This window comes from Lynx canadensis, chromosome F1 (genome assembly GCF_007474595.2).
Source record: "Lynx canadensis isolate LIC74 chromosome F1, mLynCan4.pri.v2, whole genome shotgun sequence".
NCBI lineage: Eukaryota > Metazoa > Chordata > Mammalia > Carnivora > Felidae > Lynx > Lynx canadensis.
Genome location: NC_044319.2, coordinates 24930391 through 24953978, shown reverse-complemented (window position 1 = coordinate 24953978; position 23588 = coordinate 24930391). Strand labels below are relative to the sequence as shown.

General features: G+C 39.0%; 1 protein-coding gene and 1 long non-coding RNA gene across 3 annotated transcripts in view; both read left to right on the top strand.

Annotated features, from left to right (window-relative positions):
- Window positions 1–8189, top strand: part of LOC115504987 — a 28201-nt gene extending 20012 nt beyond the window's left edge. The window contains exon 4 of one of the 2 annotated variants that reach the window (XR_003965872.1): window positions 8151–8189. This is a non-coding gene — a long non-coding RNA (uncharacterized LOC115504987). Of the gene's footprint in view, window positions 1–6301; window positions 6320–8150 lie in introns of those variants that run through there. The other variant, XR_003965873.1, reaches the window with a different exon arrangement.
- The window catches only part of LAMC1 (laminin subunit gamma 1), a 129459-nt gene that overhangs the window by 22105 nt on the left and 83766 nt on the right, over window positions 1–23588 (top strand).

Sequence of the window (23588 nt, the reverse complement as noted above, 5' to 3'; positions counted from 1 at the left end):
AGGTGCAGAGAGAGGAAGAGAGAGAGAGAAAGAGAGAGAGAATCCCAAGCAGGTTCCGCACTGTGACAGTGTGGAGCCTGAAGTGGGACTCCAATTCACAAACCATGAGATCATGACCTGAGCTGAAATCAAGACTCTGTCGCTTAACTGACTGAGTCACTCAAGCGCCCTTGTATATTAATCTTGTAGCCTCTTCCTTGTTCTAATGGTTTGTCTTTAGATTCTTTGATTTTTACATGTAGGCAATCATCATCTGTAAATAATAACAATTTTGTTTCTCTTTACCAATCCTTAACTCTTTATTTTTTCTTTTCCTTGTTGATTAGAATACTATACAAAGTTGCTGTTAAACATTACCCTTAAGGTATGCACTATGATTGTACAAAAGTTTTGCTAATTTGATAGATGAGAAATGATTTTATTTTAGGTTACATTTCTTTTGTAATTGTGGAGGCTATTTTTATTTTGTTGCATAATATTTATTTTTATAAGCTACCTCACTTCCTTTTTTTGCAAAGAGATGTATTAATAAAAAATTTTTTTTTCAGCTTAATTTCCAACTTTTTTGCTGTTAAACCATTTTAAGAAATGCTTTGGGTACAGGTTTTAGTGAATTAAAATAGCTCTAAAATATTAAATGTAGTCATATACAGGTATTTGGTAAAATCAGCTATCAAATTTGTTGCTATTCATACTGTTTGGCATGATAAGTGGTAATTTGGAAAATGAAAACATTGTTACAAAATTCACTGAAGACTTGATTAATACATTAGTTCCCCTAAGGAATACAGCAAACTGTTTCAGTGGCAACTTTAGGAAGTATTTACAGAAAGACCTGGGTTTTATTTTGGCCTTCATAAATGAATCCTTCTTGATTTCAGAGTTTGATAAGTTCTCAAGCTCCTGAGATGTTTCGGCCAGTCTTCATGGTTTTCAAAACATTAATGTGGGTCATACACTTTAAGCTCTTTTCCCTCTTTAAGTCTGTCTTAACACACTCTGAAACTTTGTTTATAAATCTGAGCAGTTTTAGAACAAAGAATGCTGGATCTATGGGATTTTGTAGAATGATTGTCTTGTACAATGTAAGATGTGATAACTGTGAGTCTTTTTAAGTTCTTGGGATAGATAAGCCCCATGTGTCATTCATCTGTAAACCCCACAGAAGTGGTTTTCAGAGGGCTGTGGTAATGTCTCATTAGGGGCATTTAGTGGGCAGGAGGCATGGAATATGAAGAGAGAAGAGAGGAGAGGCAGTCTTCTACAACAAAGAATTACCCAAATCCTGCCCAATTTGGGATTTCTCATGGGACATTTGTGCTATTAAAAAATCCGATTATAAATATCTGAGCCTAGAACATAACTCTGTCTTTACACATAAACACAGAATTTTCTTTTATATGATTTTGTTATACATAATTTTCCATGAATACAACCAATATATAAGTAAATATTTTTTAAGCTTAGCATGAGTTTATACACCAATTAGGAGTCATTCCTCAGTCACAAGTGCCTCTTCTGGTGTTCAGGTTGCTCATATAATTCATGTGTAGGTCACTCTGAATTTCTAGCACTCACAGAGTGATTCTGTGTATAGATTTGTATATTCTTAAGTAGCCTTTTTTTTTCCCTGAAACATGAAATGTAAAGAACAGTGTTGATAATAATCAGTTGGTATTTTGAAATTTGCTTTTACAGCTTTTCCTACACATGACTAGTTACCAACATGCCTACTCTGCCAACATGTTTTTTCTTATAGAGCAATGAAAGCAGATTAAGATTAAGTGAATATTTTATAAGGAAACATGCTAATAAAGTTGGCAGATATACATCATCCTTCCTCATGTTCTCCACTTTGACTGCAATTTGTCCTAACATGTTATACCTACTCAGTTAAAGTGATATTCCTCTTTATCATAAAACATACGGGTAGACCTGGTCTGTCATTATTTTTTCTGACACCGGGTTTTACTGCCATGTCCATCTGTACTTTCTCCTTCGTTTTTCTGTATGTCTTGTACAGAATGGCACCACTCCTGTTTTTAAAAATGCAAACTCATTTGTTATAATAAGTAGGTACAAGTGTCTGACAGCCTTGTTACTGCCCTCTAGTGTAGTAATCCCTGGACCTTTATCTGTTGAAATGGGTATTTTAATTCTTTTAATTTCTGCTTTATATTATGGTTAGGGCCACACACACACACATGCACATGTCACTTAGAAGTTGTATACGTTGTAGATTGCATAATTTATGGATTTCATTTTGGGATGATAAAGGGGAGACATTATAAAATATTTGTTATAAAAGCAGGCATGTGTCTGCTAGGCTTGGGAATCATCGCATGGCACATCATCCTCATATGCGTGGTCTTCTAACCTGTGTCTTGCCTTCATGTTCTCCTTCCCCTCCAGTCTTTTGTACGAGGGAAGCCAGGGCATCTTTCTAAAATACCAAAAGTCACTTCCCCAAGTGCAAACTCATATTAACTTTCTGGGGTGTATACTGTCTCACCAACTGGAGACACGGTAGGCAGGGGCTATACCTTAAATTTGTTTATGTCTCCAGGATTAACATAGTGCTTTGTGCCTAGTGTGTACTCCAGAAGTGTTGGCCGCTAGTTTTAGTCTGTTTTTCCCTCCCTCTGATAGAAACTACATGTGGAGAAAGTTCTCCATGTTTCCACACTAACTCTTCCCATTTTTTTTTGTACACGACTGCTCTTTAAATGGGTCTCAGCAGCGAATGTCATCTTAATATTTTCCCTGGCAAAACAGCACGTACACCATACCTAGATGTAGAGAAGATGTACAGAGGTGGAAAGGCCTTAATACTGGTCTGATTGTAATGATTCAGAAGTCTTTTTTAACAATATGTTTGCCTGTGGTAAAAGTGGTCTTAGTTTCCAAGTTTATCTGAAAGGTTATGTCAACACTATATTCTTAATTTTTGTTTTGGTGACTATTTTCCCCAATTTGGAATTTGATTTATTGTGTACATTTTTGTTTTGTTTCCTGGTGAGGGAATTTGCTTCTTTTCTCCTTAAACACCAAACTCTCCCATTCTCAGCAAATTAAAAAAAAATTATTCTGGAACTTCTCTCTTCTGTGTCTCTTGTATCTATTTTGTTAAGTTTATTTATTTATTTAAGTAATCTCAACCCCCAGCATGGGGCTTGAACTCAGGACCCCGAGATCAAGAGTCAACATGCTGTTCTGACTGAGCCAACCAGGCACCCCCTTGTATGTGTTTTTTAACCTGGCTGCAAAAAGTTTGGGAGGTATCAGTTGTAAGCTAGATTTGTAGTGGGTAGTGTTTTCCATATGTTTCCATGCATTATTCTCTCAAATTCAGTGTTCTTGCCTGATACACTTAGTGTCCTGTGTGCTGCAGAGTCACCAGTGAAGAAGGTATTATCTTCTATTTGATCAGTGTCCTCAGATTTCAGAGTTGCCATTGATCACACTGTATAGGATTTGATTATCTGTTATATTGCTTAATCTTCTTTTAAGAGACATTTTTGTCTATATATTTAACCCATTTAGAAATATAGATTAGAAATATAGATTACTATGTATAGAATAGAAATATTATAGAAATATAGATTACTTCTACGTTGTGACTATTGTAAATAGTGTTTTGATGAATTTACCTAACTTCTGTGCCTATCTGCTTGTTTTTTAGATTAAATTCTTAAAGATGGAATTATTGAATTAAAGCCCGTGAATATTTTTAAGGCCTTTAGTGTTCAGTTCTTAAACTCGTAAGTAACAGCATCTAAGAGTATTGCTGTGGGAATTCCCTTTCCTCCTCTCCTAATGTGAGGTAGTCAAATGAATTTTTCTTCATCTGGGTTTTTTTTTTAAGTCCCTATATTCAGTAGTTAGTAAATTATGGCTGCCTAGATGCAGCTCCGGTTTTGGGTGTTTTGTCGGATTGAAGATGACTGGAAACGCTTCGGCACTCCTCCCTTTGCGTGTGCGCTGGCGTGTGCTGGCCTGTACTTTGCGTGTGCCCGTTGACCGTAGGGACTAGCAGGTGTGATGATATGCCAGCTCCAGGCTCATCCTCTGAGAGGAGTGGCCTCTCTTTCCTTGGCCTCCTAGAGCCTCGGCTGCCATGTAGAGGTCCAGCTACCCCAAGACTGGCAGGCACGACATAGACAGGCCCTCCAGCCTCGTACCTGTCCCCATCGAGGCACTGGGCCTGAGCAGCTCAGCTGCCAGCTGAATACTTCCAAGTGACTTCAGTGAACACCATGTGGAGCACGAGAGTCACCCGGCTGAGCCCTTCCCCAGTTTCTGACTCACAAAATCATGAGATGAAAATGGTGGTAGTTACAAGTGACTGAGCTCGCTGTGCAGCAGTAAATAATTGGAAGAGTTACCGAGTCTAGAGTATTGAGTTGGAGAGCTTATTTCCCCAAGAGGAATCAACATTTATTCCTTCCCGGAATGGTTGCTTAGAAAGAACCTGTAGACTTTTGGCAGGCACTGTACTTCTAAGCTTCAGCTAGAGAGTAGTGGGAGGGGAGCCAGAAGTATCCTGAGGCTGTGAGAAGTGAAGCTTGGCTGAAGTTTCAAACCAAATTACTAACACAGGACTCTTGTGTCTGAGAGCAGACTCTTTTCTGTTCCGAATCGTTTTGTGTCTACCAAATGGGAGGCGGGAATAGGGACCCATCTTTAAGATGATCTCAAGGAGCGTCGTAAGTGTGGGTGACCATAAGACAAGCTGTGTTCAGACTCTTGGTATCCATAGTTCCTGCCATTTCCTCGACCAAAGAGCTTCCGTTTCATTGGCTGCCAAAGAAAATAGACATTCCCTGGTTGCTCTTCAGGGCACTCTGTAACCATAGCCCTAACTCCCGCCTATCTCCCACAGGTGTCCCATTAGCTACCTGTGCATTTTTACTGTGCTTTCATGCCTTTTCCTTGCTGTTCTCCCTCCAGAGGCACCCCACTCTCCATTCCTCATTCTGTCTTTCCGAAACAATGCCAATTGGTATTCTATTCATTCTAAAAGGTTTTCAGTTACTTTCTTTTTCTTAAAATCTTTCTTTTTTTTTTAAGTTTATTTTGAGAGAGAGCACATGCACATGGGGGAGGGGCAGAGAGAGAGGGAGAGAAAGGGAATCCAGGTTCTGCACTGTCCGCACAGAGCCTGATGCAGGGCTCGATCTCACTAACTGTAAGATCAAGAGTTGGACGCTTAATCAACTCAGCCACTCAGGTGCCCCCAAATCTTTATTTCTTTATTCTTCCTGCTTGTGTCCTCCCTCCCTTACCTTGAACACAGTCAGCCTGGCTTTTGGGTATTTGTCTCATATCCCTTAGTAGATTATAAGCAGTTTTGAAGACAGAGAAAGTGTTATTTATTCATAATAAATGAGAGTGTTCATGAAATTATTTGGATTATTTTCTGTATTTGCATTTTCCTCTCTCTTACTCAAGAGATTTCTTAAAGAAACTACATGAAAGTTCTTTAGGAGTTTAATGGCTAGAAACTTAAGAAATTATTGTCTTGAGACCATGTGGCTTTCCTTCCGCAAACATAGGTAAAGAGGCAAGAGACTTAGACAATGAGTATTCTGTACTTCCTAGTGTTGGCTGGAGTTCTCTGTAATTCTGCTTCCTGTCCAGGGAGGAGAAAGATCAGTCATTTCTGAATATATTTGTTTGAATTTATGGTACAAGAATGCTATAAATTAAATCTCTTGTTAAGGTTTAGGTTTAACTGCATTAAATCTAAAAACTTGAAAAATTTGCTCAAAAACTTGAAAAACTTGGTTTCCTTGTCTATTTTTAATCAGTTTTTTCCCAGGTATATATAATATACATATTTCCCCATATTTCCCCATGTATATATATATATATATATATATATACACATGGGGAAATATGGGGAAATATGTATATATATATGGCATATATGTATATATATTAAAGAACACAAGCAGGGGAGAGGGGCAGAGGGAGAGAGAGAGAATACTAATAAGCAGGCTCCATGCACAATGCAGAACTCAATCCCACGACCCTGGGATCATGACCTGAGCTGAAACCAAGAGTCAGATGCTCAACCAACTGAGCCACCCAGGCACCCCTCCCAGATAGTTTTGACTGTAGCCCATTATAAGCATATTTTCTGTTGCCACCTAGTCAATACATATAACTGAAACAAGTTTTTTAAATCTTACCTTTTTTTCATATATTGTGCTTTAATATTTTCTATTCTAATTTTTAAAAAAATTTAAATGTTTATTTTTAAATTTTTTTTTTCAACGTTTATTTATTTTTGGGACAGAGAGAGACAGAGCATGAATGGGGGAGGGGCAGAGAGAGAGGGAGACACAGAATCGGAAACAGGCTCCAGGCTCTGAGCCATCAGCCCAGAGCCCGACGCGGGGCTCGAACTCACAGACCGCGAGATTGTGACCTGGCTGAAGTCGGACGCTTAACCGACTGCGCCACCCAGGCGCCCCTAAATGTTTATTTTTGAGAGAGAGAGAGAGAGAGAGAGAGAATGAGCGAGCATGAGTGGGGGAGGGGCAGAGAGAGAATGAGACACAGAATCTGAAGCAGGCTCCAGGCTCCGAGCTGTCAGCACAGAGCCTGATGTGGGGCTCGAACCCACAAGCTGTGAGATCATGACCTGAGCCCAAGTTGGACGCTTAACTGACTGAGCCACCCAGGTGCCGCTCTATTCTGATTTTTTTAAATACTGGTCTTGACCTTGGAACTTTTTTTTTTTTTTTTTGTTTCAAACAATTGTGTTATTTGAAATGTACTCAGATAATAAAGGCTTGAATAGTAAGGGTCTGATTCTGAGGTTAATCAGCTTTCCTGAGAGAATTGGTGTTTTTAAAGACCACATTGGTGGATGAATCTGATCAGAACAGTCACATTTTATAAAGATCTTGTGTAATTCAAAATGTTGCATAGTAAAAGGTAGGTTTTCTAATTGGGAAGAAACATAGGCGGGATCTATAGTCTTTGCTCAAATGATGCTTTCTATTTTCTTGGCACTATCACTGGTTTGTAGAATGTTCTCTCAAAGTAACAGCACTGCCAACTGAAGCAGTTTAGTTTTTGTATTTTTTCTATAAATAGTTTTATCATGCCCAGTTTTCTTTTTTAAGTTGTTGATTTTCAAGTGTATTCATAATACTAGCTTCATTATTAGTACCAACACTTAACAGTTATCATTTATTGAAAAGTTATGTGCCATGCATGGTGTTGAGTGCTTTTCTTTTTTTTTTTTATTAAATTTGTTTTTAATGTTTATTTTATTTTTTGAGAGAGAGAGAGAGAGAGACAGTGAGACAGTGAGCGGGGGAGGAGCAGAGAGGGAGACACAGAATCCGACGCAGGTTCCAGGCTTCGAGCCATCAGCACAGAGCCTGACGCAGGGCTTGAACTCATGAACCGTGAGATCATGACCTGAGCTCAAGTCAGATGCTTAACCAACTGAGCCACCCAGGTGCCCCAAGTGCTTTTTTTAAGTTCATCTTCAGAGCACACCAGTGGGGAAGGTAAGCTTTCCCATTTTACAGAGGAGGAAGCTGAGGCACAAAGAGCCACACACCTTGTCTGTGGGGTCTGGTTGCAGAGCCCCCTTCTCTGAACTGGCCTGTGGTTGATCGTACCTCTCAGGATGAAATGCCTTGTATAAAATGTAGTTATACTGCTTATGGCTTTTGGGGGCTTGTTAGTACTTGTAACTCATCCCTAAAATTTGAGAATTTGAGTTTCACTTCTAGCATTCTAATGGCAATGACACTATACCACTGTCCCTAGAATATTGATGTTCTGGGATTATGTTAAGAATGAGGGAGGGAGGGGAGGGTGGGTGATGGGTATTGAGGAGGGCACCTTTTGGGATGAGCACTGGGTGTTGTATGGAAACCAATTTGACAATAAATTTCATATATTGAAAAAAAAAGAATGAAACATAAGTAAGGGCTAAAGTAAGGTTCTTTGGGTATTTCAGTGGACTTGGTTGATAAAGGGTTCAAGATTCATGCACCTTGTTTATCTCATAGTAAATCCATGGTGAAGTTTCTCCTAGCTTGAAATTTACTTAGTTGAGAAACATTGAACTTTTTTTTTTTTTAATTTTTTTTTTCAACGTTTTTTATTTATTTTTGGGACAGAGAGAGACAGAGCATGAACGGGGGAGGGGCAGAGAGAGAGGGAGACACAGAATCGGAAACAGGCTCCAGGCTCTGAGCCATCAGCCCAGAGCCCGACTCGGGGCTCGAACTCACAGACTGCCAGATCGTGACCTGGCTGAAGTCAGACGCTTAACCGACTGCGCCACCCAGGCGCCCCAAACATTGAACTTTTGAAAAATTCAGTGTGTACCAAATGCCGGACCCCATAACTGGCTCTAAGATTACAAAAATGAGTGTAGAAAATTGGACTCTGTTTAATGGATAAGACATTGACTATTCATGGACTCCTAAAACCACAGGCCCCTGAAAGATTTTTTTTTTTTCCACTTTGCATCTTCTAACAGTGGAAAAACAGGACAGGTTATCAGGGTTCCTTGTTCTTTGTGTTCTGTTGTGTTGCCTTCTCTCCTGGTGGCTTATTCCTTTGGTTAGTGAGAATTCTGCTTACCATTTCTTTTACCAGTCTGTGAAATGTGGTGGTGGGTATTTTTAACCATTTACTAGTGGTTGATCTGTGTTGTTGACACTTGCTAAGGATGACTTAGCCCCTTGAAGCCTGTTTTCTCATTTGAAAAAGTGAGGTAATAATGACACCTATTGGTAGGATTGATGTGAGGATTAAAGGGAGTAAGTGCATTAATAGTGTTTACATGGTGTTTGCCACAAACACAAATACAATCAATGATTATTTTTAATGAGCTTAATAAAAGTGAGACTCTAGTTGGGGACTTTTTTAAAAAGGTATATTAGCTATTATAAAGACACTATTGCATTAAAAATCTTGTGTATGAAATGAGAATTGAGTACTGTTTTCATATATTTATGTTCCAGTCTTCCTTCTTGAGCGAGACTTGACTGGAATTGGCCCAGCCCTGTCTCTGGCTGCCCAGCACTACCGTTGGGCAGTGTGGCGCAGTGGAGAGAGCATGGGCTCCGGTGATAGATGGAACTTATTCCAGTCTTGCTTCAGCGGCTTGCTACCATGCGACCTTTGTAAAGTCTCCTCAGGTGTAAAATTTCTTAATTTTCTTGGGTATGAAAAGTGAATCGTAGTACTTTTCTTATAGGATTGTGAGGATTAAGTAGTGAATGCAGAGCAGGCAGTACAGCCCTCACCACCCTCTGCTTGCTCTGCCTTTTCTCTGACACTTGAGGCTCATCCTATGAACAACCTCACCTCCCCAGATGCGGTGTATTTGTTGTCCACTGGACAAGTGGCGCTGTTTTCAAGCCTGATGTGAGCCGTCTTCATCCTGAGGGCTTCTTTACCGCTCCCACCCCACCTTCCGGATCGTACCCTCCCTCCTGAATGCTCCAGTACCACCTGCTTGGCACTTAACGAACCCCAAGAGGCAGCATAGAGGGACCTCAGAGACCTCAGAAGACATTTTATTGCCCACACTCATTTTACAGATGAAGACACTGAAGCTCAGGCGAGATCGTGGTTGCCTAAGATCAGGCTGCCCACTTCTCCACTAGGGCCCTCTCCCCTCTCTGTGCTCCATCTCAGTTTTTGAGCTTATTTAAAAAAAAACAACAACAAATAAGTTATGTATGCAGCCTCTTCTGAGTGTGCTCAGCGTCCATCCTGCTCCCAGTCTATACACCTATTTTATTTAGGTGGTAGGTAAAATGTTTGAGTAATTTTTATTGACAATCACAACACAAGTGTTAATCATAATTGCTAATATAATAATCACTAAGCACCTATTACGTGCAAAGCATTGAGGACTGTGACCTTTACAAGAAAGAGAGTCTGTGCCTTTGGAGAGCTCACAACCTCTTGGGCGCTAAGAAACCATGGGGATCGGGAAGATTCTGGAGCAGGACCAAATGTTCTTGAGCTTGCTAGTGTTCTGCCCCCAAGACAGATGCAGAGAAACACAGATTGGTGTTCACCTTGTTCTCACCTCCACTTCTCCAAGAGCAGGTATTTCGCAGAGGCAGGTATGTTTGTTTGTATTTCAAAGCCATGGTGGTGCCCACCTCATAGCTTTCTGGAAGCTGCCAGGGACTTTATTTGGTCAGCTGTTGTTCCTTACCATTCCCTTAGCCATCTTTGGTGGGCAAACATTTTATGATACAGGCTGATGTCCAGTTTGACTGGGTCGCCTCTCTCTCTGGGAAACTTCCCAGGCCATCCCAGACCGTATAGAATTTCATTTAAAGATTTTAACAGCTGTGGGGCGCCTGGGTGGCTCAGTCGGTTAAGCATCTGACTTCAGCTCACGTCATGATCTCATGGTCTGTGAGTTCGAACCCCACATCGGGCTCTGTGCTGACAGCTCAGAGCCTGGAGCCTGCTTCAGATTCTGTGTCTCCCTCTCTTTCTGCCCCTCCCTTGCTCATGCTCTGTCTCTTTCTGTCTCTTGAAAATAAATAAATGTTAAAAAAAATTTTTTAACAGCCGTCACACTGCAGCCTAAGCTAGCAGGGTTGGGAAGCTGAAAATGCACATACATATCATCCACATTCCGTTTACTGAAGTTTCTCTTATTTTCTCTTCTCAAAACAATATTGTGTGCCTTAACCAAACATAGCATATATTTTTTTATGTGCACGCAAACACCTGAGAAGTAACTAAGTCATAGTCAAAAGTCATCTTTAGAAGGATTGGCTCTGGTTTAGCAAATAATAGCAGACTTCATCTCTTTCTAAAAATATGTCGTCAGTTTATGTCATTGAGTATATTTGACCCTTCTAAAAAGAGGCTCTCTCTCCTCTCTAACATGGAAGGACATTTATTTTTTTTGCCTATGATGTGGTTTTCCAAAAGTTCATTACTATTGGCTGCTTCATTTCTGTTCTAAATATAGCAGATTCTTGCAAGTATACTTAAAGAGGCAATTTAAGGGTCTTAAGCCTGGTTGATCGTGTGGTTGTGAGTGGTCCATTGCAATATTTCACACTGACAGCATAGGGATATTGGGAGTGATGGAATTTGAAATGCTTTGAAGTTTTCTACATTTTTATGTCTGACTGCTTCTTGAAATGAATGCATTACTTTGTGTAGCAAAGACTCCTCTGTGGTTATTTTAATTTTCTTGGCAGGTGTGAATTTTTCTGGTATCTTCTTTGTAGTTATTTAATAGTAGAGAGCCCAAGTTTTGTTTGTTTGTTTTGTTTTGTTTTTTGTCCCCAGAAGATAATCATCGAAGTGGAGAGTGATGGATTTGGTAATTCAGGAGTCTGGTGTGTGAATGAATCATTGAGAAACACGTTAAAGGATTCAGGCTTAAGTTTTGTAGTTCTACATGTCCCATTTTCCTGTAACATTTTCTTATGTCTCAATAGATAAATATTTTATCTTTACTCATACTCATGTTTCTTGTTAACCAAATTATTTCCTAAGATTGTTTATGTAGACTTGAAGTATTTTTAATGTCTCTGGGTGTGGGTGTTCTTAAGTACCTCCCAGAAAACCTCCAGGAATTTTTGCCCACCTACTTGGTTTCCCTGGAGGGCGAAAGAAGATGATTAGTGGAGGAGAAAACCTCACAAAAAGCCACCAACAAAAAGCTGCCTACATGTCTGTTAAAGGTAAGCCCTATGGGCTGCAGTCTCAGCAGCCCCACGGGCTCTTCGGGTAAGGTAATATCCATGTCGTTCTGTTCTAGAACATGTACGGTTTTCTTCCCTCAGAATAAAGTCTCAAAAGATTTTCTTGAAAGATAGCTATGTTTCGACAGGATCTATTTTAGTCACGTGTCTCAGTTTACTGGAAGTTTAAAGTGGATGATTGCTTCCATTGTGTTCCCTGTACCCTATTGCTTATCTTGTGATTTTCTTAGAATCACCTGGTAGTGAAGTGGCCTCTGATTCAAGCCTTCACAAGGAAAGCATCTATTGCTTAGGGGAGGCTGTGTTAAGAGAATAAGAAACCTGCTCAGAGGTAAAAAGGGGGGCTTCATTGTTGATTGTTTTATTAACTTGGGCTCAGATTTCTGCTCTGAGAGATGTTCCACAGAAATGTTGATGGAGGGACTATTAGTAAGTTATATCACTGTGAACTGTGGCATCCCAGACCACCTCAGCCCTCGTGCCCTGGCTGACTCTAAGTGCCTTTATTGTAGAAGTGTAGTGGTTAAATAGGATGACGGTACGAAACGTCTGGCCCGGTGCATGGGAACTAATACGTGTTTCATAATGGTAGCGGTGATTGTTCTGGTAGTTTAACGGGGGCCAGAGGCATGGAGATAAATGTGACCACTGTTGTATGTAGTAGGAGGTGTATTAGGGCTCTCCAGAGAAACAGACTCAATGGCAGATACACATCTACAGAGATTTATTGTGAGAAATTGGCTCATGCTATTAGGGAAGCAGAGAAGTTCCATGATGTGTTTGCTGCCTGCAAGCTGGAGAGCCAGGAGGGCAGGCGGTATAATTCCAGTGTGAGTCTAGAGGCTGAGAACCAGGGAGCCCCAGGTCCAACGGCAGCAGAAAACAGATGCCTCACCTCACGCTGGCAGACAGGCAGCAAAACGGTGAATTCTTCCTTTCTCTGCCTTTTTCTGTTCAGGCCCTCAGTGAATTGGATGATGCCCACCAGCATTGGGGAGGGCGAGCTGCTTTACTGAGTGCACGCATTCAAATGCTAATCTCCTCTGGAAACACCCTCACAGACACACCTAGAAATCGTGTTTATTTGGGGCACCCCATGGCCCAGTCAAGTAGACAGGTAAAATTAACCATCACAGGAAAGCTTTATTGATCTTGAAAGGAGAGTCTTTTAGAGCAAGCCTTAAAATCTTCACATCTGGTCATGTCACTGCTTAAAATCATCCCTGGCACCTCATCACGTATCCAGAAGTTCAGGGTGACATGAATGTGCTTTCCAGCTTTACTTCTGGTGTTTTAGTCATGCTGAATCTCTTGCAGTTTCTGGAACATGGCGTGCATTTTCATTTTTTTTCTTAAGTAGCAGCTGCTGCTTTAACCTGTCTCTCCACTCCCCATTAGTCATCCTTCAAGACTTAATTCAGATCCCATTTCTTCGGTGTAGTCTTTTGGATCATGGTCTCCCCATCCCACCTTCCTTTTTGGTGAATCACTACTTGTATTGTGTTTCCATAGTACCCTCTACACAACACTACAGCAGTTACTAAAGTGTCCTAATGATTTGTTTAGTGTCTGACTCACTAAATAATCATTACATTCCCTGAGGACAAGGATCAGGTCTTAGTCATTTTTATATCCCTAGCACTAGATCGGTGCCAGCACGTAGTAGACGCTCATTAGATGCTTGTAGGTGGGAGGGAGAGAGGGAGGGAGGGAAGGAAGACAGGAGGGAGGGAAGGAAGACAGGAGGGAAGGAAGGAAAGAAAGAAGGAAGGAACGAAGGAAGGAAGGAGTTATCCTAATTAGAGATTATCCTAAGTTGGTATAACAGCATGAGCAAAAATAAGCCTGCAAAATTAGCATCATTTTGATGGGAAGAATGAGACAATTTGATTGGAAAGGATTTGTGTTGAGAAGTAAGCTTGTGTAAAAGAAGTTATGATCCCTTCACTTGGAAGGCTTTGCATATGAAGCAGAAGAATTGAGATGTGTTACGGAAGGGAGCCATTTTAGGATTTTGTCAGAGGAGTGATGTGGTTACGTAGCAAAGTTACAGGAAAATGAGTCTTGTGGCTGGATGGTTTGGAATGAGGGGAAGTTTGGGTCCTGGGGTACTCTTTAAATGATTGCAGCAATAATGAGAGCTGAGCCTAGGGTGATGCCAATCAGAAGGCAAGAGGAGATACATTTAAAACAACAAATCACAAAATTCTGACAAATCCGTTCTCTTTAAGATTTCTCACATTTTGGTTTGCCAGAGTTTTTGGGTTTTTTTCTTCCTCCTTTCAAAAGTGAAGTTTTCTCCATTTTGATTCTTCAGGTATTATTGCCTAAAAATTCCACCTTAATCTGAAACTCTCTACTCTGATTTTTTCAAAAAGGAACAGAAGTTCTTTCAATAACTTCTGTTTTAGTTTAGTTTTTTTGTTTTTGTTTTTCGGTCTGGGTTCATCTCTGCTGGGCTGTGGGCCCAGAAGGAAACTTGGGAAATAATTTGTCAGTTCTCTTTGGCATTTACAAGATGTTCCTATAGTGTCCTTATTAGAGCATGGCTTCCTGACATTTTGATATGGTTGTCGATGAGAGTGCTTATTGAAAAACGGTGCCTATATCAGTTTTTTCTTTCTTTCTTTTTAAAGACATCTATATCTTTTCAAGTTTTGTATCTTTGAGATATTCTTATAAGGTCTTTTATTCGTGGATTATGAAAAATGTCAAATGAAATTCTAATCAGACGTCAGTTTTGTTCTGTGAACTTGTACAATGAAAAAAAGTTATCTAAATGATAAACATGTCTCATTTTCATTTAATATAGAGGGCCTGCTCTACTCCAGCTTGGAGCCAGGGGCTCCACAGACGTTATGTTGAATGCTTCCCACACCTGGGAAAGTAAATATTTAATGATTTACTTTATTAAGGAAAGTAAGGATTTGGGCAGTTGTGTCACTGTGCATAATTGGGAAGTGGTGGGAAAGGAAAACCACATCTTTTTGAATATACCCAGTTGATGCTGTACATTTGCATACAGCAGTTCTCAAACTTTCTTAGTGATGGGACCCTTCATCCAAAGAAATAGACTTCCTGATACGTAAAATGGATAAGAATAGTGTTCTGTTGTATACATTTATTTTAATTGACATACTAGATTTCAGGTTGAGAGTTGATGTTTCAGTCTTCAGTCAGTTTCATCATATAGCTTATTTTTATGCATGTAAGATACATAAGAATTCAAATAAGAATTCAAAGTCATGTGGATAATTCTAATAGCTTGTTTTTTCCTGTATCAATGTTATTGTTAAAAACACTAATAATTACAATATAGCTCTTTAATTGCTTTTTAAAATAGTACATCTGGCAGTTTCAGAGCAGTCTGATTACACTGATCTAGAAAACTGGAAGGAGAAATGGTAGGAAATTTTGTTATAAACTTGAATTACTGATCATACCTATTGTTGTCCACATTACTTACCAGTTAAGTTCATGGCTGGGGGGTGGGCAGTAAGGAGCAGGCAGGGAGTTAGGGAATGCCTCCACATCTAGTTTCATTGTTTGGCAGAAAACTGTTTTTGAATATGCCTTATAATATTTTAAGATGTTCATGGTTACTTAAATCAAAAGACTGTTAGCTTTTCACTCAGTTTCAGGAATAGTCAAATTTATTTTGTTTTACATGTTGAGTACAAACTAACCTCCTGCAGTCCTTACTATAGTAAGATTAGAGCTTGCTCAGCAGGACAGGCAAGTTAATGCATATATGTTTTATTTTAGAGATAGTTAATGAATGGAATTTATCAACCAAAGAGTAATTCTTTAAAATTCCAAGAGATAAAATTCCAAATTAAAGAGAGATTTTTAAATCAGTATATTGTTCCAGAGCAAACAGCAAGCTTAGGTATGAAAAAGAAAGTTGAAATTGTTGTATATGGGTATAGAAACCTTGGAAAATGAACGTTTCAAAGATGGTTTAGTGAAATTTTATGGCATTGCCCATTACTATTTGGAAGATGCTGGCATCTAATACTTAGTATTGACCACTTGAACGTACTTTAGCAATTGCTTTTGTAGGAGCTATGCTACTCCTGAGGTCTTTCCTATCATTGCATTAAATAGTATGATGTAATGACTTATAAATCTGCCTTATATTTTTTGTAGCAGAAACATGTTACAAAAGCAAGCAAGACAGGCACATCTGTCTCATCAAACTGAATTGTTGTAAAGAGTTTGGTCAATTTCAGACATGGAATGAACTCAATCAAAGGGAGCTCTTGCTAAGAATCTTCCCTGGGTGGTGTTCTGAGATAATGCTATTAATTTTAGTTTCATAATATTATGCTCATCCATCAACCTTAATGCTATATTATTTCTCCTCCTCCTCCCTTCTTCCTTCACCTTCTTCCTTCTCTTCCTCCTCCTCCTTCTTTCTCTTCCTCCTCCTCCTTCTTTCTCTTCCTCCTCCTTATTCTCTCCTTCTTCCTTCTCCTCCTCCTCCTCCTCCTCCTCCTCCTCCATCATAATGTTTGCCTGTCATATAGCTCATTCTGTGATATGATTGACTTTGAATGACAGAGTACTTAAATTTTTATGGTCAGGTTGTAAGTATAAAAGACTGTAAGTCCTAAAACTTTAAATCCGCATTAAGGTTTTATGAAGCAAAATGGGTAACATCTTTATTATTGAAAGTTGACTCTTACACTGTGGCAGGTGCAGGCAGCCGGTGGGCAGCTGTGCTTAGGCTTTCCCTGGCATTTGAGTGTGACACACAAGGACAGTTTGATAGTGTGTGTGCTTATACAATTTTATACAAATGGACAAACCCAAAACTAAACTCGCATGAAGACAAAGCGGAACTATAAACAGTCTAATTAAAGACATATGTATAAGTTGAGATATATCACAGAGATGGAGAAGAGTTTTTCCAGTGTCTGCATAAAAATGAATTGTCTGTATCATTTAGTGCATTTGATGGTTAAAATTTTATATGCAGTACATCTAAGTGTATGTATAGTCTTCAGAGAAACAAAACTAAGAGATACATATGTGTACATATATATTTATATGTAAATATATACACATAATGTTTAATATATATGTGTGCATAAGTCAATACATACATAAATACACATATATTGGTGTATGTTACATATGAATTTATTTTAAGGAATTGGATCACATAATTGTAGGGACTGGGAAGCCTAAAATCTATAGGGCAGGTCAATAGGCCAAAATTCAGGTAAGAGCTATATTGCAGTCTTGAGTCCAAACGCTGGAAACTCAGCCAACATTTCTATGTTGGAGTTGGAGGCAAAATTCCTTCATCTTAGGAAACTTTAGTCTTTGCTTTTAATGCCTTCAACTGATTGGATGAGGCCACCCATGTTATGGAGGCTCATCCTCTTTGCTCTGAGTCAACTGATTTAAATGTTAATCACATCTAAGAAATACCTTCACAGCAACATTTAGAATGGTCAAACACTTGGGTCAAGATGACACATAAAATTAACTATTACAGAGTGTATTTTTAATTGTAAGTTTTGAAACATTAAAATAATTTAAAAATTAAATTTTGTTCATTGTGACTACTTCTCTGGAAGCCCAGAACTCTGACAGGAATGAAAAGTAGTTTGGTATGGAAAGAACAAAGAATTGTAGCTGGGCAAACTTGGGCTTAGACCCCAGCTCTGCCATTTACAATGGGAGATTTTGGTCAAGTTTCTTAAATTTGATTTTCACTTTCTCCATTTATAAAATAAGATTACTTCATCAGACTACTTTGATAATTAAATGAGAGAATGCTCATAAAAGTTCCAGTGTAGTGACTGGTGTATAGTGGCATTCAGTACATGATAACTTAACATTGTGATTAATACTATAGACTTATATTCATACTGCATTTTAAAGTTTTTAATTTCCCTTTATATCTTTTACACTGTAGCCTTATGCACAAGCGTCCTGTTGAGCACTGTGTTGGCATTGTTTGCGAGGAAAATGGAATCAAAATCCATCATCTTTAAATTTTATTCTTTTTCTAAAAGGACTATTATAATTGAACATCCAAGAAGCGAAGTGACATTATGACCTCAGAGTGTTGTTTGAAGATTAATGAGGTACCCTGAAGAGCATTTGCTACAGAGCTTGGGACCCTAAGTTGTTTACTGTGTTTTTGACCATCGGTACATAATTTTTCTGAAGTCATGGGTTATGGTTAAGTACATTGTAAGAGTGCATCCAAACTTAATTTCTTGTTTTGATATTAGTGTTCATTGAAATGGAACCATATTTATAGAAAATCTTTAAAGCAGTTCATATTCTTTTTTTTTTTTAAATTTTTTTTTTTTCAACGTTTTTATTTATTTTTGGGACAGACAGAGACAGAGCATGAACGGGGGAGGGGCAGAGAGAGAGGGAGACACAGAATCGGAAACAGGCTCCAGGCTCCGAGCCACCAGCCCAGAGCCTGACGCGGGGCTCGAACTCACAGAACGTGAGATCGTGACCTGGCTGAAGTCGGACGCTTAACCGACTGCGCCACCCAGGCGCCCCAAAGCAGTTCATATTCTTACCTAGAGCCTTACTAACTATTGATGACTTACTGACGGGCTTTGGGATTTTGTTCAGAAATAAAAAGTAATTTTTGATCTATTAGGTTTTCAATTTTGTTTGGAATTCTTTTTTTTATTTGATAAGTACATTTTTAAGGTTATAAAAGTACTTTTGATTTTTTTTTAAATAGTGTGACTCCCCCTAAAGTTGACTGTACTGCTACACAATGTATTGTGTGCAATTCTTTTTTGCTGTAGTTCTGGACTATGTGTTCTGTAGTTTGTCAGTATTAAGCATAATAGTGTTGGGAGTGTATGATAGCAAAGAGGACTTTGGAAAGATCTGTCATTGGGGTCTTCACATGGGTGCTGCTGTTATTGAATGAATGGGAAAAAGAGACTTAACTCTATAGCTGTCGCTTCTGATGAATCTCCCAGGAAGAGTGGATTGGAGTCCATTAACCTGAGCTTCCTATAGCATAATGGGAGATATGCTTAGGGTCTGTTTCCTGGTAACCTCCTGATGGTCGTAAGGGCTAGATAGAAAGTACCTGGTAATGCTCAGTTTCTTACTTGAGGGTGGGGTTTAAAAAAAAGAAGTCTTTTGTTAAAATCTTTTTGCTTAAGATGTTATATATGAATGGTTTTTGCGTTGTGGGTTTCTTTTTATGAACCATGACACTGGATACAGTTGTCCTCATCTCAGATGCTTAAATGAACTTAAAGTATAAGATAATTATTTTCATGAAAATTGAAATAGCACCTGGGATATCACAGTCCTAGGTAAGAAGTAGAAGCCAGGACTCATTTATAGTACATCAGCATTGGTAGGTAAGGACATCCATTCAGCTGAGAATGAAGCAGCATCCAAACCAGAAAGGTTTTAGGGGTATTGGTGCTCTTCAGATTCATCCAGGCCAGCTAGCAGCATCCACTGACTCCTAGAAAGGACCTGCTAAGCGCAGGCACTGTGCTAGTATTTTATGTGTAGTCAGAACTTCTCTAAGAAGCAGCTACTAAATTATCACAGGTCTACAGTCACACATCTAATACTCTTGGAACAAAACGTGTTTTAGAATTACGACTTTCTGGATGTTTAGAATATTTTAGCATGTACTTTATACTACATATTCCCCCTCCCTCAGCAGTTTTTGGCCAGGTCCCCCTTAATTGAACATGTGACTATTTCTGTAGTGAAATACATAAAAATTCACACATAAGTGGGGATAATGACTACAAACAGCCCGGCTCTATGTCATTCAGGTCACATTTTGCCACAAATGAGTTTTCTACCAAAGGAGTTTGCTGTTAACTTAGAACGAAAACTGGTTTATAGAGCTTTGGAAGTTTCAGACTTGAGGAAAAGGCATCAGAATTTCTGTTTTTATAGTTAAGGAAGTAATGGCATGAAAAATAATTTTCCCAAGACACTTGAACTCCTACATTTACCACTATACCATATACCACCATGGAATAAGAACAGATACGTACATATGATGTCATTTCATTTTTTTCTCTACCTTTTTTAGTCACCTGAGTGTTTGAATTCTTACACATCATTGAGTCCTAAAGACAGTATAAGTCAGTATTGGCTTTCCCACCTCATTCTTTTCCATCTAAATTCATGTGCATTTTGACCTGGTTTTAGTGCATTATTGGGAAATTTCAGTCCTGCAGGTGAAATTAGGAGATTTCCTATTTTAAATACTTTCAAAGATTCTTTTTAATTCATAGTCCATGGGTGTATTTTGTTTGTTAGATATTTTCCGTTGGTAGGTTTTTATGAACCATCTCCTAACTTTATCTCTTTTTCACAAAATATAAAAATAGCTTATTTGGCAATAAATCAGTGCATGTTCACTAGTTTATATATATAGACACAACAGGGTGTTTAAGATTTTGCCCAGTTTTCTAAGGGTTCAAAACATACTTGTTAGTGTTTTTCTTGGCAGTTACCTTCAATATAGTTAGTGTTTGGGGAGAATTGAGAAAACTTAGAATAGGCTCAAGATGTCAGGGGAGAAGATTCTGAGGGCTATACAGCCCCACTGCCTGAGTTCTACTCCTGCTGCCGTCTCAGGCCTGTGATACTACTGGTTTTGAAGGGCTAGCTGAAGGATTAAGTGAAGAGGTGCTTGCAACAGACTGAGCCTGTCACCTGGTGCATACTCCATGTTCACTGTCATTGTTATCCTGAGCAGAACTAAGGTTTTCTTCTTCTTCTTCTTTTTAACGTTTGTTTATATTTGAGAGAGAGAGAGAGAGCACGTGTGCCCAAAAGTGGGGGAGGGACAGAGAGAGGGAGACAGAGGATCAGAAGCAGGCTTTGTGCTGACAGCAGAGAGTCTGATGCAGGGCCCTACGACAGGGGGTAAGAGGTAAGATCATGACCTGAACCCAATTCCGACACTTAACCGACTGAGCCACCCAGGTGCCCCTTCTTTTTCTTGTTTTTTTTATTTGTTTTTTAATGTTTATTTTTGAGAGACAGAAACAGAGAGAGAAAATGAGAGGGGGAGGGACAGGGAGAGAGGATCCGAAGTGGGCTCTGCACTGACAGCAGCAAGCCCTATATGGGGCTTAAACCCAGGAACCGTGACATCACGACCTAAGCTGAAGTTGGACACTCAACCTACTGAGCCCCTTAGGCGCCCAGGGACTGAGGTTTTCTCACCTGACATAATTCTTTATCAGATTTGCATCTAAATTGAAGCAGTTTGTTGTTGATTTCACCTTTCCCCTCACCTTCAAGTAAGTGGCCTCTCAACCTTTTCCCGGCCTTCTTATTCCCGAGAGCTGTACCATGAGATCCACGACCAGGTGTGGCAGTGATACTCCGTTGAAGGAGGTGGGGTGTTTGGGGTGCAGAGACTGCAGACGTTCTCTCAGAATTGAGGGAATCTGAGTATGTTCATTGGTTTCTGCTCCGTTCTCTGGGTGCCCTGCCATTGAATCAGTGAATAAGTAGTCTTAGTGACTAAGCTTGCTAAGTTTCTTACTAGGATGTTTTAAAAAATATTTAAGTATTTGAGATAGTCACCTCTGATGAGAAATGTACCAAAATACTATGGTCTGACAATGAAGAATGAATCCAGAAATGTTTCTTCATTTGACTCTTATTTCTTGACTAAGGAAAGAAAGCAGGACATGAGTTTACATCTAAGGTTATACTTTTAATATTCCAGTTCTGTAATTATTTAAACCGTATAGTATTTTGTAAGTTGCTTTAGATAATACGTATTATGTATGTCATATTGTTACAAATTTCAGTCAGTCCTAGAAGCTTATGTTTCAATAAAAGTCAAGAATTTGTGGGTTCTTACTAGTTTACTTTCATGAGGGTGGGGTGATTGTTATGTGCAGGCCCTTAGTAAATGCTTTTACTTGAAGAAGTGATTTTAGGTGTTCTGTCAGTATAAAGATAATAAATTGTAGGGAAGCTTTTGAAGACTGAGTTGTGAATTTACAAAATATTTCTAGGGTAATTATTTGAAAATGCTTGCGACACAAATCCAGCATTCACAGTGAGTTTTTCTAATTCCCACACTCTCCCTTTTCTCTGTCATGGTGATCTTCATCACCTTTTTTCTTTTAAATCACCACGAAGAAAATCAGAATTAGTTGCCACATAACGCTACTTAATATTTAACGTAGCCTGGTAGTTACTGTGGCTTTGTAGATTTTTCCGATGTGATGGTTTCTTATGCTTTTACAGAGTATGTCAGAAAGCCTTATTTTGAATAGGTTTGCAGGTTCATTTGCTAATTTGTCAGTAAATAAAAAGGAGACATTATCTCATATTTTAAACATAAGTATGCATTATGAGCCATTTTCTAGTCTATATCTACTATTCAGTTTGTGTTTGATTTCAGATCAGATTCTTCTCATATTTTATGTAATGCTCTAGAGTTAAGCAAAACCTTTCAAAGAGAATGTAAACCAACTTGAACTAATAATGAAGTTAATTTATTCCCCTTTTAGATGAGCAGTTTGTTTGCCACTTAGCTTCTAATTCTATTGGGTGGCTCTTACTGGACTGTGTTATTTCTGTAAAATATAGAATCACTAGGAAATAGTGTCTGTGGAGGATGGATGTAGGTGGCTTCCAAAGGTGAGGCTTTTTTTTGATGTAGAAACATTCTCAGCCTTAGAACAGAGTCAGTGAGGTTCTCGTTAAGTAGCAGGTGTCTTGATAGATGACGAAGAGAGTTCTTACAGGAAATTTATTATAATCAGTAAAAATATGTCAATCATGGTGACTGGAGAGTAGGGATAGATAATAGTTAAATAGCTTAAAAACATTGATGCATTTGAATATTTGTGCCTCAGATGATGGAAAGAGTAACAGATGAAATGCACTTTTTAGGTTGTATTGTTTTTATCCTCAGAGTGAGAGTAGAAGTGGCAGGGCTGGAAAGAAGTGAGCATTTGCATCCACGGTTTTTTAGACGTCCTCAAATAGTTTTAAAACATACATTCATTGATAGAATAGACATTTATTAGAAGACTATTCTATGCCTGGGACTGCAGGAAATCCTGAAGATATGCCATTGAGGAACACAGCCTGGGAGGTGAAGTCTTAACTTTTAGAAAGCCTTTTCCAACACCTGTTGAATTATATGCCTTCCCTTTCTGTGTACCCTGAGCATTCTTCTAATTACACTGATCCGAGTGCTGTAAAACTCTAGAGGTAAACATAGGGTAAATTGTTGTGACTTTGGGTTAGGCATTGGTTTGTTAGGTATGACACCTAATGCATAAGCAACTGACGGAAAAAACAGATAAATTGGGACTTCATCAAAATTAAAAACTGTGGTGCTACAAAGGGTATGATCAAGAAAGTGAAAAGATACCTTGCTGGAAGAAAATATTCATAAATCATCTGTCTAATAAGGATCTAGTATTCAGAATTTATGAGCTCTTACAACTCAACAATGAAAAGATTAATAACTATAGAATGGGCAAAGGATTTGAGTAGACATTTATCCAAAGGAGATCTGTGAAGAGACAATAAGTACCTGAAAAGATGGCATCATTAATCATTAGGGAAATGAAAATTAAAACCACAACAAGGTACTACTTCACACTCGCTAGGGTAGCTACAGTTAAAAAATTAACAAGTGTTGGTGAGGATGTAGAGAAGGGAGAACCCTCATGCATTGCTGTTGGGAATGCGAAATGATGCAGCTGCTTGGGAAAGCAGTTTGGCCATCACGGTAAACACAGAATTCTCATAGGGCCCAGCAGTCCTACTCAGGTATGTTGGATTTATATGTCAGTCTAGCTGGGACATGGTAACGTGCCCAGGTATTTGGCCAGA